The following is a 17,353-nucleotide window of genomic DNA, read 5'->3' on the forward strand; positions in this document are numbered from 1 at the left end:
TAAGTTTATTATTGTCTTATCTGAAAAATCTTGATAGAAAATTGTGGTTTGGTTTAACTCTCAGCAGCTTGTTCTTGAGCTCTAAGGAAACTTGCCTTCTTCTGAGCTACCCGATCTTTCTTCTGGGCAAGTGACATTTTGGGATGGTTCCACCTCTTCTTTTTAATTTCTTTCTTAGGCTTCTTCTCATACACTGGATTCTCTCGTATTGCAGTATGAGCTTTCTTATACATCTCCTCCATCATGTCTGGAGTTACGTTGTTTTTTATGTACTGAGAGAATTGTTTCTTGTAAGCATCTTCATCTTCTTCAGTTAGGTAATGTGTGTAATCTGCAACGTTTTGCCCCATGATGTGCTTTCGGTGTACCTCAGCACTGAACTCTTTGCTTTCTGAATCATAACCAGGGAACTGTTTGGTACTGTGAGGGATAGACAAGCCTCCATCGACAGCTCACTTTAGAGCCCCAAAAACTTTATTCCCAGTAGTAGTTCTGGCAAGTCCTGCATCCAAGTAACAGGTGAAGGCACCAGGTTGACCATCAATGCTTTCCACATTGTATTCATCTCCAGTCACCTTGACTTGGCCTTCATAAATTTTGTCCATACCAAACCTATTAAGAAGCCTGAGGGCCAGCAGCAGGCCAGTACAATATGCTGCAGCATAATTTGTCAGGCCAACCTTCATACCGTATTTTGGGAGTTGGTGAGCATAAGCTGCACAAATGATCATATCTCCTTCTCTACAGGCATAAGCAATCTGACAAATGATTTCTCTGTTCGTTACACGAACAATCATTCTGTATTTAGGTGTGTTGTACTTATTTTTATCTTGGATTACCAATCGTTTCTGAGCATAGTAGTCAGTTTTGCTCTCTCGCCTTCTGAATTTCACTTGGTATCTCTTGAAGTAGGCCTTGTTCTTGACAACTTTAACAAACCCCATCCTGCAGAACAGAACCCCAACTCCGTGGCTTGCCACAGAGCTGCAGAACCAGCACGGCTAGGTGCAGTGGGTGGGGCAGAGGGTGGGAGGAGTGCAAAGCCTCTTAAAATGTAACTTCAGAAAAGACACATCACTTTCACTGGATTCTGTTGATCACATTGTTCTTGGCATCTGGCAAACAGTGGAAATTGACCAGAGGCCAGACAAGGAATGGAGATAAGGCTTTACTGGGGTCCCTGCTGCCCCAGACAGGAGAGAGAACAAACAGTAAGTTCCCTTTCTTGATCACTCTCTGAGTTGGGGGCAAGCTTGCTCCTTACATGGGGTGAGTGTAGTAGTGTGTCCAGGAGTCAGGCTGGAGGGGTGGCTTAGGTGTTTTGCCCACCCATTAGGTGGCACTATGCGTAGGGGGGCATGTGCAGTACCTTGCTTTTGCTCTCGACACTCTGCTTTTGCTCTTGACACTCTGTTTTCACTCTCTACACCCTGCTTGTGTTCTCGATAGCCTGTTTTGCACTAGGTTCTTCAAAAGTGGCAGTTGGAATTTTTGGTCTCTTTGTATCTTTTGGGTCCAGTATTTGCCCCAACTGTACATGTACGCAGTTATTTTTAGTTCCATATAGTTTCTTTTGTGTTTTGTTGCTGAAGGAGAGGTGTGCCCAGGTGCAAACATTGCAGCACTCCAGCAAATGGTCCCGGGCCTGTCTCATTCCCCCTGAGACTCCACACTCATTCTTAAGGTATAATCAGTGGTAAAAAATCCAAGTTCCAAACAGGGCAAGTGGGTTCGATCCCTGAGTCAGGAAGATTCCCTGAAGAAGGAAATGGCAACCTACTCCAGTATCCTTGCCTAGAGAATCCCACGGACACAGGAGCTTGGTGGGCTTCTGTTCATGGAGTTGCAAAGAGCCAGACACGACTGAGCGACTAAACAAACAAGGGGCTGAATATCTCTTCTTTTGAAACTTCTTCCTGCTGGACAAGGGCCGCAGACTAGCTTACCCTAGAGGTGTAGAAGCCCCTCACTGACTGTTCTGAGGAACTGTAGGAACCTGGCCCACTTACTGCTGGAATGGACTGAATTCCTTGAGCCATCATTATGAGCCTTATTTCAAACTGTTGGAGCCTAAAAGATGCAAACTAACCAAGAGGTTAAACAAACAAGGGCTAAAAGGAGAGAAGGACAACAATAGCCACGAAAGGGCCTAGTAAGGGAAGGAACCAGGGTTAACTTTCGGCTTCCCTAACTGTTGACCAGACAAGGAAGGCAATATTGCCTCTGCCAAAATCATGAAGCCACTCTGCCTTGTTCTGCCAGAAGGCAATCAAAGGTCAGAGAATTGTCAAGAATCACATCAGCCAAGGAAACAAGAGAGGTCCCAAGTCACATTAAGGTTTCAAATAGGAGCCAACATACTACATCATTTTGCTTATCTGTTGATGGCGTTTGTCTTTTGAATAGATACATCAGATCTTCCACTGGCTTATGGGTGTATTGTTCTGCTGTGACCTGTAGGGTTTCTGAAGGTAAATGCTTTGGTTTGGATAAATGTACCCAACTGGATATCCCTTGCAGTTTGACAACAATGGAAGTGGTTAAAATTATATTATAGAAGCCCTTGCATTTTTGGGATAGTTGGTATTGGGAGGAACCCCTCTGTCCAGATTTTAAGAAAAACTTGGTCCCTGGGGTTTATTTGTGTAGAAACTGCTCCTTCCTCTGTATTTTTAGTGGGAGCGGGCAGTGCCTTGGGGGCACAGTACTGGATTGCCTTCTGACCTTGTCCCAGATTAATAATATATCTCAGGGCTTGGCTCATGTCTTCATCCAGTAGAAAGTCAGTAGTAAAAAAAGGCCTCCATTGGTCATTTCAAATGGGCCAAGCCTCAGACCACTCCTGGGGGCTACATGGACCCTGAGGAGTACGATAGGAAACAAGTTGGTCCAGGGTTCATGAGCTTTTTGGCAGAGCTTCACTGTGGTTTTCTTTAAAGTATGGTTCATTTTCTTTACCTTCCCTGAAGACTGGGCATACCAAGAGGTGTGTACTTGTTCCTAGGGCCATTGTGAGCCCCTGTGTGATTTTGGCTATAAAAGAAAGCCCGTTATTGCTCTGGAGGGATTTTGGAAGTCCAAACAGAGGAATTATTTCTTTTAAAGGGGACTTACAGATGTCCTTAACCTCTTCAGATTGGATGTGGAAGTATCAACAAATGCCAGAAGATGTTATATCCTGACAGTGGGTACATTCGGATGAAATCTAACTGCCAGTGTTCCTCCAGGTAAGTATCTTGGTGTTGGGCTGACCTGAATAATGAAGGGGGGGATTGGATGGGTCTGTGGGTTATTGTGGGCACATAAATCACAAGCATATATTACTTATTTTACTGTCCTTTTAAGCCCCTTCACCGAAAAGACCTTCTGCATCAAGTCCCATAGTACATCCCTCCTAGAGCCGGTGGCATCATGTAAGCTCTTAGTGAGTTTACATTGTTGGGCCTCAGGGATTAGAATCTTATCCTCCTTTTTAGTATCACCCTGTGATTCCCTTCTCATAGCCTATTTCTCAGCATGTTCTTGTTCCTGTGTGGAATGCTGGTGAAGGCTAGGGAGTTCTGGGGGACCAATTGCTAGAGCCATAACTTGTTCAGATTCCTGTGATCAAGCTGCCTGTTTTACAATTTGATCAGCTTTGCTATTCCCCTGACTCACAAAGGATCCACCCCTCTGATGGGCCCTATTTACTGCTACCTGGGTCAGAAGCTGCACTGCTTTGAAAAGAGCCAGAATCAAATCTTTATGTTTTATGGGGGAATTTTTAGCAGTTAACATTCTCCTTTCTTTCCAAATGGCAGCATGAGCATGTAGCCCATGGAACCCATATTTAGAGTTAGTAAAAATCTTCAATTTCTTATCCTTCCCTAATTTCAATGCTCTCATTAATACAATTAGTTCAGCCTTCTGGGCAAGTGTTTGAGGTGGCAAGGTCTTGGCTGCTATAACTTCATCTAGACTGACTGTGGCATACCCTGCCTTTGGGGGTTCCCATTTCTACAAAACTGCTCCCATCAGTAAAGCATTTGACCTCAGGGCTCATCTAGAAGATCAGACCTCCTGAAATAAGTTTATTCTGTGGCCTCTATACACTGATGCACTAAGTCTCCACTCTTAACAGCTAGAAGCAAGGTTGTTGGATTTGTTGTTTGGCTCACCCTTAAGATAATGTCAGGGGTGTCCGTTAGGAGGGCCTGATATCTTGATAACCTTCCTCCTGTCAACCAGTGATGTCCTTTGACTTCCAGTACAGATTGTACCTGATGAGGGGTTAACACATCTAAGTGTTGTCCCAGGGTGATCTTGAAAGCATCATAACCAACAGGGCTGTGACTGCTACTGCTCACAGGCAGCTTGCCCATCCCAGGTCACTGATTCCAGTTGTTTTGAAAAATAATTCAGTGATCTCTGATCCAGTCTCAGATTTTGAGTCAACGCTTCTAGTGCAATCCCTGACCTCTCATGAACATATAGGGTAAGTTCAGTTCAATTGAGTTCAGTCACTCAGTTGTGTCTGACTCTTTGCGACCCAATGGACCGCAGCACGCCAGGCCTCCCTGTCCATCACCAACTCCCAGAGTTTACTCAAACTCATGTCCATTGTGTCAGTGATGCCATCCAACCATCTCATTCTCTGTTGTCCCCTTCTCCTCCCACCTTGAATCTTTCCCAGCATCAGGGTCTTTTCAAATGAGTCAGTTCTTCCCATCAGGTGGCCAAAGTATTGGAGTTTCAGCTTCAGCATCAGTCATTCCAATGAATATTCAGGACTGATTTCCTTTAGGATGGACTGGTTGGAACTCCTTGCAGCCCCAGGGATTCTCTCAAGGGCTTGTCTGAATTTGGAAGCTTCAGTGCTGGTGCTCCACTCAACTCAGTCTTTAGAGTCTCAAAGGCTCACTGGTGGTCCTTATTTCATTGAAGGGGTTCCCTTTCTCCTCCCTTTAGAGCCTCATATAGGGGTTTTCCTATAAGGCCATAATTTGGAATCCAGGTATGACAGAACCCAGACATCCCAAGAAAGCCTCAAAGCCGCCCCCTTGTGGTTTCAGATGGTAATGCACTAATTGCTATTTTCCCATCTGTGACCAGGGCTCTTGCCCCTGGGGTCAAAACAAATCCTAAATATTGAACCTGTTGCCGTGAGATCTGAGTATTGGTTGGAAGACTTTATATCCTCATTTTTTTGCCAGAAAATTTAGGACCCTAACAGTGTTTTGATCTGAATTTTGTTTAGTCTCATTACTTGCCAATCATCAACATATTGTAGCAGAGTTCCCTTCTCAAGGCTCAGTTCCCTTAGTCCCCTTGCTAATGCATTTCCAAAAAGATGGGAGCTGTTCTGAAAACCTTGGGGAAGCACTGTCCAGGTATATTGGTTAGCCCCTAGGTGTCAGGGTCCTTCCATTCAAAGGCAAAAAGGTATTGAGAGTCTGGATGTAGAGAATAGAGAAAAATGCATCTTTGAGGTCCAAAACAGAGAAAGTGGATGTTCCCTGGCACTTGGATGAGGAGGGGGTATGGGTTTGTTACCAGTGGGTGAATAGGGATGACTGCCTCACTCACTGCTTGTCAGTGTTACACAAATTTATACTCCCTGCTAGGCTTCTGAGTGGGGAGGATGGGGGTGTTGCAAGGGAACTGGCAGGGCGTAATGGGTCTATGTTTTAGGGATTTGCTGAGCAGCAGTTTGAGTCCCCTCAGGGCCTCAGGCTTTAAGGGATATTGTCTCTTCCAGGGGTATTTCTCCTTAGGCCTTAGTCCTATTTTTATTGAGGGAACACATTTAGCCCTTCCTGGCACGGAGGTATCCCAAACTGCAGAATCTACCTGTTCTCTGATTTCTTGGAGGATGTTGTGGGGGATATTTTGATACCCAGTGGGTGGGTCATCTGGGGCTACTAACAGATGCATTCTCTGTTCAGATTCTTTACCTCTTTGGACTTCACCTGTCTAGATCCTTATTTACCAGATCTCTCCCGAGGAGGGGCACAGGGCATTCTGGCATATGTAAAAAGAAGTGAGTAATAATAATGGACCCGATTCTGCAGACAAGGGGAGACATAAATCCCCTTATCTTTGGCTGTCTCTCAACTCTTGTCAGTACAGTTATGGTTGGAAAGGAAGGCGGCCAGCAAAGTCAAAACAGGGGAGGTAGCTCCAGTGTCTACAAGAAATTCAGTTCTCCTACCTGCCGCATCAAAGGTGATCCAAGGCTCCACTGGAGTAATGAGGATGGACTGTGTGGGATCTGGAGCTGGGAAGGCATGTAGGCCCATCAATCGGTGTGTGGGGATCTCTCATCTGGGAGATTCACAAGGAACTGGGGCTGGCTGGAGTTGCCCCTCTGGTGTCCCACAGGAGGGCACTCAGGACATTCCTCCCTCCAATGCCCCCTTTTACAACCAAAGGTATATTGGTTTGGGCCCAGGGAGGTTCTGGGTGATCTGTCCAGCCTTCTTGGCTGTCCAGGGTCCTGTCAAGGTGGTGGGTGAATCAGAGCAACAAAAGCTGTATTTTCTTTATTAACCTCTTATCCTCATTGGCCTCTTCCATTAAGTCTCAGTTGTTAGAGACCTTGATGGGCTCTTCTACCAAGGTTGATGATGGGTTTTGGGGCCCAGCCTCAAGCTTCTGTAATTTCCTCCAGCCTTTAGGAGTAGCCTGAGTGATAAAATGCATGGCCGATATTGTCCTCCCTTCTGTGGACTCAGTCTATATTGGTGTGCTTCCTGAATGCCTCTGTCACCCGACTCAGGAAGACTGCCAGGTTTTCATCTATTTCCTGTGTAACCTCTTGGACCTTATCATAATTTACAGGCTTCACCACATACCTTCTTCATTTCTTCTGATAGACAAGTAATACAAAGTCTCATCCTAACCTGGCCTACGCAATCTTCATAGTCCCCAGGTGGGTCATGTTCTGGGATTGCATCCCCACCCACCTGATAAATTTGGTAGTGCAGATTGATGGCCAGTAGGCCATTTGCGAGTTCCCTGGCATTTCTCAGTATACACTCCTTTTCATCCGGGGTGCAAGAGTGAGCCAGAATAACCATGATGTCCTGCCAGGTGAGACAGAACATCAACGCCAGCCTGACAAATTTATCCCTAAACTTGCCAGGGTTCTTTGAGAACGTGGCAAACCTCTCTTTATAGATTAACCCAATTAGTTTAGGATCTCTCTTTGGGATGTTCCAGGGGCCCCTTGAAGCACCCCAAAGTTAACTGGAAGTCAAGAGAATTTCCATAGAGTTTGATATTTGAGAAGTCTGTCAAAAGTCTCAAATAGTTTTAAAATACTTGATCAGACAGAATCATGGGTCACTGTGAAATCATTATTTCTTAACCTAAAGTGGAAAAAATATTTAAGAAACTCACACAATCTGATATCAAAAGGAGCATTCCAGGAAAACTTTGTTCTCTTATGAGAGAGAAAAACCAAATCCTGTCCTGTATCAGCCTACTCTTAATAAAAATCCATTTACCTAATTAAATTTAATCCAACTTAGAAGACCCTCACCACATATAAAATTCTTTTCTCAATGTTCCCTTTCTGAAAACCTTCTGTAACTTTCTGAAGCCATACTTTGTTCCTTACTCTTTCCATTCAGAAATAACCAGCTGGAGGATGAAATCAACCTTTTCCCTTTCAACAAAATATATTTCCATTCCTCACATCTTCCTTTCTGAAAACACACGTCCTGCTTTCCTTAAGCAACCATGAACTGTCTTCTACATTAGCATTCTATAGATTGGTTAAAAAAAAAAAAACACATCTCAAGGTGGCACCAAATATCTTTAGTTTCTCTCACACAAGAAAATAAAAGTAGGTAAATTTAGACCTATTTAGCAATTAATGTTCTCAATTATTTTATCTTATTTGAAATGACCTGGATATTAAATGAATTCCTATTATTCAACTTAGTTTAGCTTCAATTTACCAACATTTGGAGAGATTATTTTAGATGAATGTTTCCAAAACATAATTTTTTTATAGCATTTACCATAAAGTTCTTATTCCAGTTACATTTACTTAAAAATTTTATTCATGTCAGGTTGTCTTTCCTATCAACAGATATCATAACAAAGACAATAGGCACTGATTGACTTCCAGTAAACCTAGGTACAGTAAAAGTAGTATACTTAATGTTGATAACTCTAAAGAGGGGTCTGTATTAATTAAACCCACAAGATTAAGCTAGTTCTAATACCAGATAGTAATTAAATATTGAATATTACCCAGATCACATGAACCCAAAATGTATTCTGGTGAAAGTGAAAGTCGCTCAGTCATGTCCAACTCTTTGTGACCTCATTGACTATACAGTCCATGTAATTCCCTAGGCTAGAATACTGGAGTGGGTAGCCTTTCCCTTCTCCAGGGGATCTTCCCAACCCAGGGATCGAACCCAGGTCTCCCACATCGCAGGTGGATTCTTTACCAGCTGAGTCACAAGTGAAGCCCATATTATGGTAAGCCTCTTCTATATTTTTGAGAATACATATGAGGCTCTATTTCCTTTTTTTTTTTTTTGGCCCGTCCTGTAGTGTGTAGGATCTTAGTTCCCCAAGCAGGGATAGAAGCTTGGCCCCCTTGCATTGAAAGCATGGAGTCTTTTTTTTTAAAATTTATTTTTAGAAATTCATTATTTCTTTGGTATTTTTGGCTGCACTGGGTCTTGGCTGCTGCTCGCCAGCTTTCTCTCGTTGCAGTGAGTGGGGCTACTCTCTAGTTGCAGTGCATGCATGGGCTTTGCATTGTGGTGGCTTCTCTTGCTGTGGAGCACAGTCTCTAGGGCATGCAGACTTCAGTAGTTGTGGTTCACGGGCTCAGGAGTTGTGGCACAGGGGCCTAGTTGCCTCATGGTGTGTGGAATCTTCCCAGACCAGGGATTGAACCCATGTCCCCTGTACTAGCAGGTGAATTCCTAACCACTGAACTAAGAAGGAAGTCTAAGCATGGAGTCTTAACCACGGGACTCCCAGGGAAGGAAGTTCCTCAATTTCCTTTAAGCCAATTAAGTACAGCTCATTTACAAGTTAATTTTTACATAAAGACAGAATCAGAGATCTCTTTGTCTTCCCATTTGAATTTAAAAGGGCCCCCTTCTTCTCCCACCAGTCTGGGGGACTACAGATGAACCATGTAGTTCCTGAGAGCCCAGGCAGAATAGTTACATTGCAAAGGCAGAGGAGGGGAAAATGCAAGCTCCTGTCTTTTCTTTTTGTCCTTTGGGAGAATGGCATTGAAACATGTATAATATCATGTAAGAAACGAATCGCCAGTCTAGGTTCGATGCAGGATACAGGATGCTTGGGGCTGGTGCACTGGGATGACCCAGAGAGATGGTATGGGGAGGGAGGTGGGAGGGAGGTTCAGGATTGGGAACACATGTACACCCGTGGCAGATTCATGTTGATGTATGGCAAAACCAATACAGTATTGTAAAGTAAAATAAAGTAAAAAAAAAAAAAGGCAAAAAAAAAAAAGAAAGAAAGAAAGAAAAAAATCCTACTAAGTAACCCAAGGCTGGAGTCTTGGGCACTGTGGGCTGTTTGTGTTTCAAGGCTTAAGTGCTCCACTGTGCCCACAATGTTGGCAGAGACTTACAGGAGCAGTTGGACAGACAAAACTATATCACAAACAAAGATACCAGTCACAAAACAAAGACACAAATAAGAAATTTTTGGATAAAGGGGATGGGAGGGCAGGGGTGAGGATCAAAGGAGAGGTACAGAAAGGAGGGATAGAAGAGATGAAAAAGAGACAGAAAGAGAAAGAGAGATTGCAGTTTCAACTCATCTGCTGTAGACGTCTATTCAGGCACCAGCCCGCACGCTTCCAGATAAGGGCCAGTGAAGGAGGGAGCATCCTGTCCACAGCCCACTGGGGTGATCAACCTGAAAACCAGCCTGTTGTATGTTATCTGAGGGACTGCAGTCCACAGGTGAAAGTCTTATCCAGCATACACCAAAATATAGAAATCTGCCACTTCAGCCTGTTCCTAATGGGACTTCTCATGGTGGCAGGAAATTAAAGGTGAGAATATTGGGACAGTTGTACTTTCAGCCACTATAGAATGTGAGGTTTGAACCTCTATCACTCTCATAAATCTCTTATGAGGGAGAGCCCATTGGACCAAGGTTTGTACTGTGTGCTGTGCTTAGTTGCATCTGACTCTTTGAGACCCCATGGATTGTAACCTGCTAGGCTTCTCTGTCCATGGGGATTCTCCAGGCAAGAATACTGGAGTGGGTTGCCATGCCCTTCTCTAGGGGAATCTTCCCAGCCAAGGATTTGAACCCAGGTCTCCTGCATTGTAGGTGGATTCTTTACCATCTGAGCCACCAGAGAAGCCTAAGAATACTAGAGTGGGTAGCCTATCCCTTCTCCAGGGAACTTCCCAACTCAGGAATTGAACCAGGGTCTCCTCCATCGCAGGCAGATTCTTTACCAGCTGAGCTATCAAGGAGGCGTTAAGGTTTGCACAGTGTGAGGCGAGCCTCTCCCACCTCTGCTTGTCACCTGTTAAGGTGAGCCACTGCAGGCCAGAGGGAGCAGATCTCACAAGCTGAGAGGAGTGATGCTGTAGCTGTCTGATGTCCACTGTCTCAGAAGGAGAGGACAGAAGTAAGAGAGGACAGAGAGAGAGATAGACAGAGATTTCAAGAGAGGGAAAAAGACAAAGGGGAAAAGGAAAATGGTGAGGGAAAAAGTACAAAGGGGAGAGAGGAAAGTGCTGGCTGAATGAGGGTCCTGAGGCCCCCAGGGGCTAGGAAGGCAGACTTACCAAGTGTGGTGATGCTGAAAGAAGAGGTTCAGGTGGCCACGTGTCACCCACGGAGAGCTGTATTAGGTGGTCCTAGAGGTGCTCGTATCCTCTCCCCAGAAGGGGACAATTGCCCTACATTGGGCATCAAAAAGTATGTTACTGATCAGGGTTCTTGGCCTCCTTAATCAATAGAAATTGACCAGAGGGCAGACAAGAAATTCAGGCAAGGCTTTACTGGAGCCTCTGCTGTAGCAGCAGGGAGCTTGCTCTGTGCAGTAACAACACAGGGTTGGCCCTGACTCCCTAAGGGAGGGGACTAAACAAACGAATAAATGCTGGAAGGCATAGATTTGGAGATGACATAGCAGGAATCAGTTCTGTCAATATATGTACTGTATGTGTGTATGTATGTTTGTGTGTGTGTGTGTGTGTGTGTGTGTGTGTGTGTGTATACTGAAGAAGAAATTGAGAGGTTTAAAAAACTGTATAAGTAGATAATTTCGTTTCTTTTCATAGAATTTTGAACCAACATCTCTTCTCATACTTTAACTTTTAGGTAGTTCTTATCTATTTTTTTTTACCCTCTTATCAGTCAGTTCTAATGATTTTTTTAAAAGCATCAAAAATTGTGGGTAATCAGACTATAAAGACTGCATATTTCTCTGACTGCTCTTGTTGACTGTTGTTGGTAAAATTCTTAATGTAAACCAAGCAAGTAATATTTGGAAGTAGGGAAGGAATGACAAAGGAAACAGACTTTTCACTGAAACAGGAGTAGGGAGGGTGGAAAAGTCAAGAAATGAGTCTCAGAAGTGAATGGTTTTAGCAGCATATAATAAAAATCATTCCAGTAAGTTTACAGCAAAGCAGTTCCAATGAAAACTATTTTTAAAATAGTTTCTGGACTGAAAAATCTTCTAGCGAAATTTTCATTTTCCAGACATTCATTTCAATACTTTTCAGGAAAGGGACAAACTGTGATGAAACTAAAACCACAGAGCTACTCAGAGTGTGTTAGTTCATAAAATTTGTTTTTACCTTTGGGATCTTATTAATAAAAGAGCTACTTCCCATTTCACCCAAGCTAAATTAGATATTTTATTTCCTAGTTTCCTCTATGCATGTAGGTAAAACACAAGCTCTCAATCCGACATAAAGATCCCAACCCACAAACTTGCTATTTGTCAACAATTTTATAGTATACAATTCCAAAATAGTCAATAAGAAAGATTTGGCCAAGAAAACTGATGCCACGAGGCAAAAAATTTAGTAAAAGGATGTTTAACAACGTTTCCTACATCTTACATGAGGAAGTGGTTAATATAGAGATGGCCAACACCCAAGCAGGCTTGAAAGTCCCTGGGACCTTTAAGAGTAGGATTTCTTTCCTACTCCCCCTTCTTCCCCTCCCCTGGTTCCTGGCAAAAGTGAAAAAAAAAAAAAAAAAAAAGGTCAGGGCTCATTCTAGACGAAATCTTCCCTAAGAGTTGCCTTGCCAGATTTCATGCATTTTCCACTTCTTCGCCTCCCCACCACAAACACCCAGCTGCATGAATCAGGCAAGAAAACATAATCTTTAGCTCTTTTCTTTTATTCATTTATAAACCTATACAGCATATTAAAAAGCAGAGACATCACTTTTTCAACAAAGGTCCATATCGTCAAAGTTATGGTTTTTCCAGTAGTCATTTATGGATGTGAGAGTTGGACCATAAAGAAGGCTGAATGCTGAGAATTGGTGCTTTCAAATTGTGGTGCTGGAGAAGAATTTTGAGAGTCCCTTGGTCGGCAAGGAGATCAAACCAGTCAATCCTAAAGGTTATCATCCCTGAATATTCTTTGGAAGGACTGATGCTAAATCTGAAGCTCCAATGCTTTGGCCACCTGATGTGAAGAGCCAACTTGTTGGAAAAGACCCTGGTGCTGGGAAAGACTGAAGGCAAAAGGAGAAGGGGGAGATAGAGGATGAGAGGTTAGATAGCATCACCAACTCAGTGATCATAAATCTGAGCAAACTCTGGAAGATAGTGAAGGACAGGGGAACCTGGCGTGCTGCAGTCCATGGGGTCCCAAGAGTTGGACACAACTTCGCGACTGAACAACAACAGGAATGGCATCTAATCAACAACAGTTTATCCTAAGAGAGAAATCCAGGATTTGTAGGGTTTGTAGTTTATACAACTTAGCTTGGATCTTTTCTTGGAAAAATAATACAAATTAGGAATACAAAATTGCTAGGAACCCTCCTGAGGTGTGTACAGGACTCATGCAAATGGAGGGCCCTAAAGTTTCCATTCCATTTGCTGTACTACAAGCCATTTGTCCAAAAGTATTAGGGATACTACTTCTTGGAAAGTGAGGGTATGAATTCACATATATTACATATTTTTCATATACTAATTGGCTTCAGAATGTATGCATGATGGCACATGATACAGAAAAAGAATAGGAAGACCATATTTTCTTGGCAGTGTTACACATCTGCCACAATTATGAAAAATCTCAATGGGAACAGGGAAACCCATAGGTACTCACTGATGAAAACCAATAAAAAATGAGCTACTGGAGTCAGATATGCAAAGAAGAAAATTTCTAATGCAAATTTACTGACTGATTATTAATCCAGAGATAACTAGGTAACCAGACATTCAGATGACTAGAAGTGCAAATTTGGTCAAACTCTTTTTAAAAACTTTCCTATGAGAAAGATAACTTAGAATCTTGAAATTTATATGTGGGCATGGTATTTTAATTTTAAATTAGTGTGACTGCAAATTTTTCTTTTTCTCAAACTCTTTAGAAAACTCATGCTTATACTTCCTGTTGAGACAGTGTAAGTTCTTTTCAAACCTGTTGTATCACACTTCCCTGCTGACAGAAGTGAACTCAGCTCCTACATCTCTTGTCCAGCTTTTTAACAATGACAATTCTGTCTTACAGTTATTTACCCTACTGCCTCCTAGTTGATAACCTTTGCTTGAAAAGGATACTACCAAGGTATAATTTTCATAATATTAAAACATAATTCATAGACAAATTGACAGTGAACCAGTATCAACTGTTAATTTAATTCTTTAATGAGGGAGCCAAAAGTTTAACAAGCTGATTCTTTTTGAAGTGAGTGAATATATAGTGAGTGAATATATAGTGAATGAATAAAAGGGAATGTTGAAATAAGATTGCTACCATGGATACAAAACCGGTTAAAGTCCTAAGGGCACTAAAGCCATAAGCTATGAGATCTTTTCTAATAAGCAGAAAAGAATATCATCACACTGGACCAGTTTTTGGTAAGTTCCTCTAACTTCACTGATTTATAAAATTTTTAAATCCTAATCAGTAGTAAATTGTATGTCAAGCAAGTTACATTCCCCTAGAGAGTCACCTGAACCTTAGTCAGGCTTGTTGGACAATGTTCTAAAACAGCATTAAAAGGTCATACAAATAACTTGCTTGTTTCGACATTTTGTCTAATTTTTCTTTTCAGCTTTTATTTATTTAATTGGAAGATAATTGCTTTACAATATTGTGATGGTTTTTGCCATACCTCAACATGAATCTGCCAGAGGTATACCCCCTATGTTCAGGTCCCCTCCATCCTGAACCCCCCCTTCCACCTCCCTCTCCACTGTGAAGTAGGTGTCTAATTTTTCTTAGCCCTACTCCTAGGCAATATGATTGCTGCTATTTTCCAGTAATCTATAGCTAAATCATAAGACTTTCCCTTTGGCATCAGTGTGCTCCTTAAGAATTTTGGTCCTGAGTTTGAAGCCTTGTAGGTTTTCTTCTTTGGGTTTCAGGATTGTAAAAAATGTTATTTCACAATGTGTCCTTCCCATCTTTTTTTTGGTCAAAAGTATCCTGCCAAGTTAGTCATATTGAACAATGGCTCTCAGTGACAGAACAAGAAGGAAAATCTTAGGCTGTATTGTACATTGAATTATATCCCCTCAGAACTCATATGTTGAAGTGGTCAGTCAGTCAGTTCAACTACTCAGCTGTGTCCAACTCTTTGCGACCCCATGAATCGCAGAACGCCAGGCCTTCCTGTCCATCACCAACTCCCGGAGTTTACCCAAACTCTTGTCCATAGAGTCGGTGATGCCATCCAGCCATCTCATCCTCTGTCGTCCCCTTCTCCTCCTGCCCCCAATCCCTCCCAGCGTCAGAGTCTTTTCCAGTGAGTCAACTCTTCGCATGAGGTGGCCAAAGTACTGGAGTTTCAGCTTCAGCATCAGTCCTTCCAATGAACACCCAGGACTGATCTCCTTTAGGATGGACTGGTTGGATCTCCTTGCAGTCCAAGGGACTCTCAAGAGTCTTCTCCAACACCACAGTTCAAAAGCATCATTTCTTCGGCACTCAGCTTTCTTCACAGTCCAACTCTCACATCCATACATGACCAGTGGAAAAACCATAGCCTTGACTAGACAGACCTTTGTTGGCAAAATAATGTCTCTGCTTTTCAATATACCATCTAGGTTGGTCATAACTTTCCTTCCAAGGACAAAGCGTCTTTTAATTTCATGGCTGCAGTCAACATCTGCAGTGATTTTGGAGCCCAGAAAAATAAAGTCAGCCACTGTTTCCACTGTTTCCCCATCTATTTCCCATGAAGTGGTGGGACCAGATGCCATGATCTTAGTTTTCTGAATGCTGAGCTTTAAGCCAACTTTTTCACTCTCCTCTTTCACTTTCATCAAGAGGCTTTTTAGTTCCTCTTCCTTTTCTGCCATAAGGGTGGTGTCATCTGCATATGTGAGGTTATTGATATTTCTCCCGGCAATCTTGATTCCAGCTTGTGCTTCTTCCAGCCCAGCGTTTCTCATGATGTACTCTGCATATAAGTTAAGTAAGCACAGTGACAATATACAACTTTAACGTACTCCTTTTCCTATTTGGAACCAGTCTGTTGTTCCAGTTGAAGTGGTAACTCTCAGCATCTCAGAATGTGACCTTATTTGAAGATAGGGTTTTTATAGAGGTAATCCAGTTAAAGTGAAGTCATAAGAATGGGCCCTTATCCAATATGATTCATATCATAATAAGAAGGGGAAATTTGGACACAGACGTAAGACTAGGAAGAAACAGGGAGAAGACAGTCACCTACAAGCCAAGGAGAAAGGCCTGGAAAGATCCTTGCCTTACCAAGAACCAGCCCTACAGACCCCTTGGTCTGAGACTTCCAGCCTCTAGAACTGTGAGCCAAGAAATTTCTGTTGTTTAAAACTCCCCATCTGTGGTATTTTTTTTTTTTTTTTACAGCAGCCCTAGCAAACTAATACAGGCTGTATGTGGAGGTTTTCTTTCGACAGCCATGTGGAATGATGATTTGGTTTTATTTAGACCTGTGATCAGAATGGGCTTCCCAGGTGGTGCCAGTGGTAGAGAACCTGCTTGCCAATGAAGGAGATATAAGAAATGTGCGTTTGATCCTTGGGTTGGGAAGATCCCCTAGAGGAAGGCATGGCAGCCCACTCCAGTATTCTTGCCTGGAGAATCCCATTGACAGGAGAGCTTGGTGGGTTATAGTCCATAGGGTCACAAAGAGTCAGACACGACTGAAGTGACTTAGCACGCAGCACACATGTGAGAGGTTTGGAACACAGTTATCAACGGAGGAGTCACAGGATCTTTTCAACTGGCCATCTGGGTTTAAAGAATTTCCCAAAGGACAAAAAACCTATTTTAGCACTGTCTTTTAGTTCTGAAGAGTCAGGGCTGCAAAAGAAAAAACCAAAACCCCAAAAAAACCAAAACACCAAATAAGAATTGTATTTCAGCATCTGAAGTGCTGTTTCACTCCGTTTATAATGAAAAATATTTCAGTTAGCACATTAGCCATGCCAGTTTATATGTGCCATCCCTCTTCAAGATAACATCCTAACATCCTAACATCCTCAATATACACTAAGACCCAGAAATGTTACTGAGATCATTAGAGGCTTTTGTGAGACCAAGGAATAGGATGCAGTAATCTTGGTATAGTTCCATGTGCCTGCTTTCTGGGCCATATTATGGCTCAAAGACACAGAAGCAGACATAGAAAATAATCTTATGATTACCAAAGGGAAAAGGGGGTAGGGATAAATTAGGAGTTTGGGATTAAGATATACATGCTACTATATATAAAATAACCAACAAGGTACTACTGTATAGCACTGGCAACTTTATTCAATATCTTGTAATAACCTATAATAAAAAGGAATCTGAAATGGAATATTACTTGGCAGTAAAAAAACACAATGGACTAATGCCATTTATAGTAACATGGATGGACCTAGAGATTATCATACTAAGTGGAGTAAGCCAGACAGAGTAAGACAAACATCACATAATGACACTGATATGTGGAATGTAAAAAAATGTTACACAATGAACTTATTTAGAAACAGAAATAAACTCATAGATAGAGAAAACAAACTTATGGTTACCAAAGAAGGTGAGGGATAAATTAGGAGTTTGGGATTTACATATACACAGTACTATATATAAACTAGATAATCAATGAGCACCTATTGTATAACACAGGGAACTATACTCAATATCTTGCAATAATTTATAATGGAAGAGAATGT

General features: G+C 42.3%; 1 pseudogene; it reads right to left on the reverse strand.

Moving 5' to 3' along the window:
* LOC101118424 (large ribosomal subunit protein uL18-like) lies at positions 1 to 999 on the reverse strand (annotated as a pseudogene).
* Positions 1,000 to 17,353: the final 16,354 nt, after the last annotated feature.

The sequence above is a fragment of the Ovis aries genome, chromosome X, assembly GCF_016772045.2.
Source record: "Ovis aries strain OAR_USU_Benz2616 breed Rambouillet chromosome X, ARS-UI_Ramb_v3.0, whole genome shotgun sequence".
In the NCBI taxonomy this organism is placed as follows: Eukaryota; Metazoa; Chordata; class Mammalia; order Artiodactyla; family Bovidae; genus Ovis; species Ovis aries.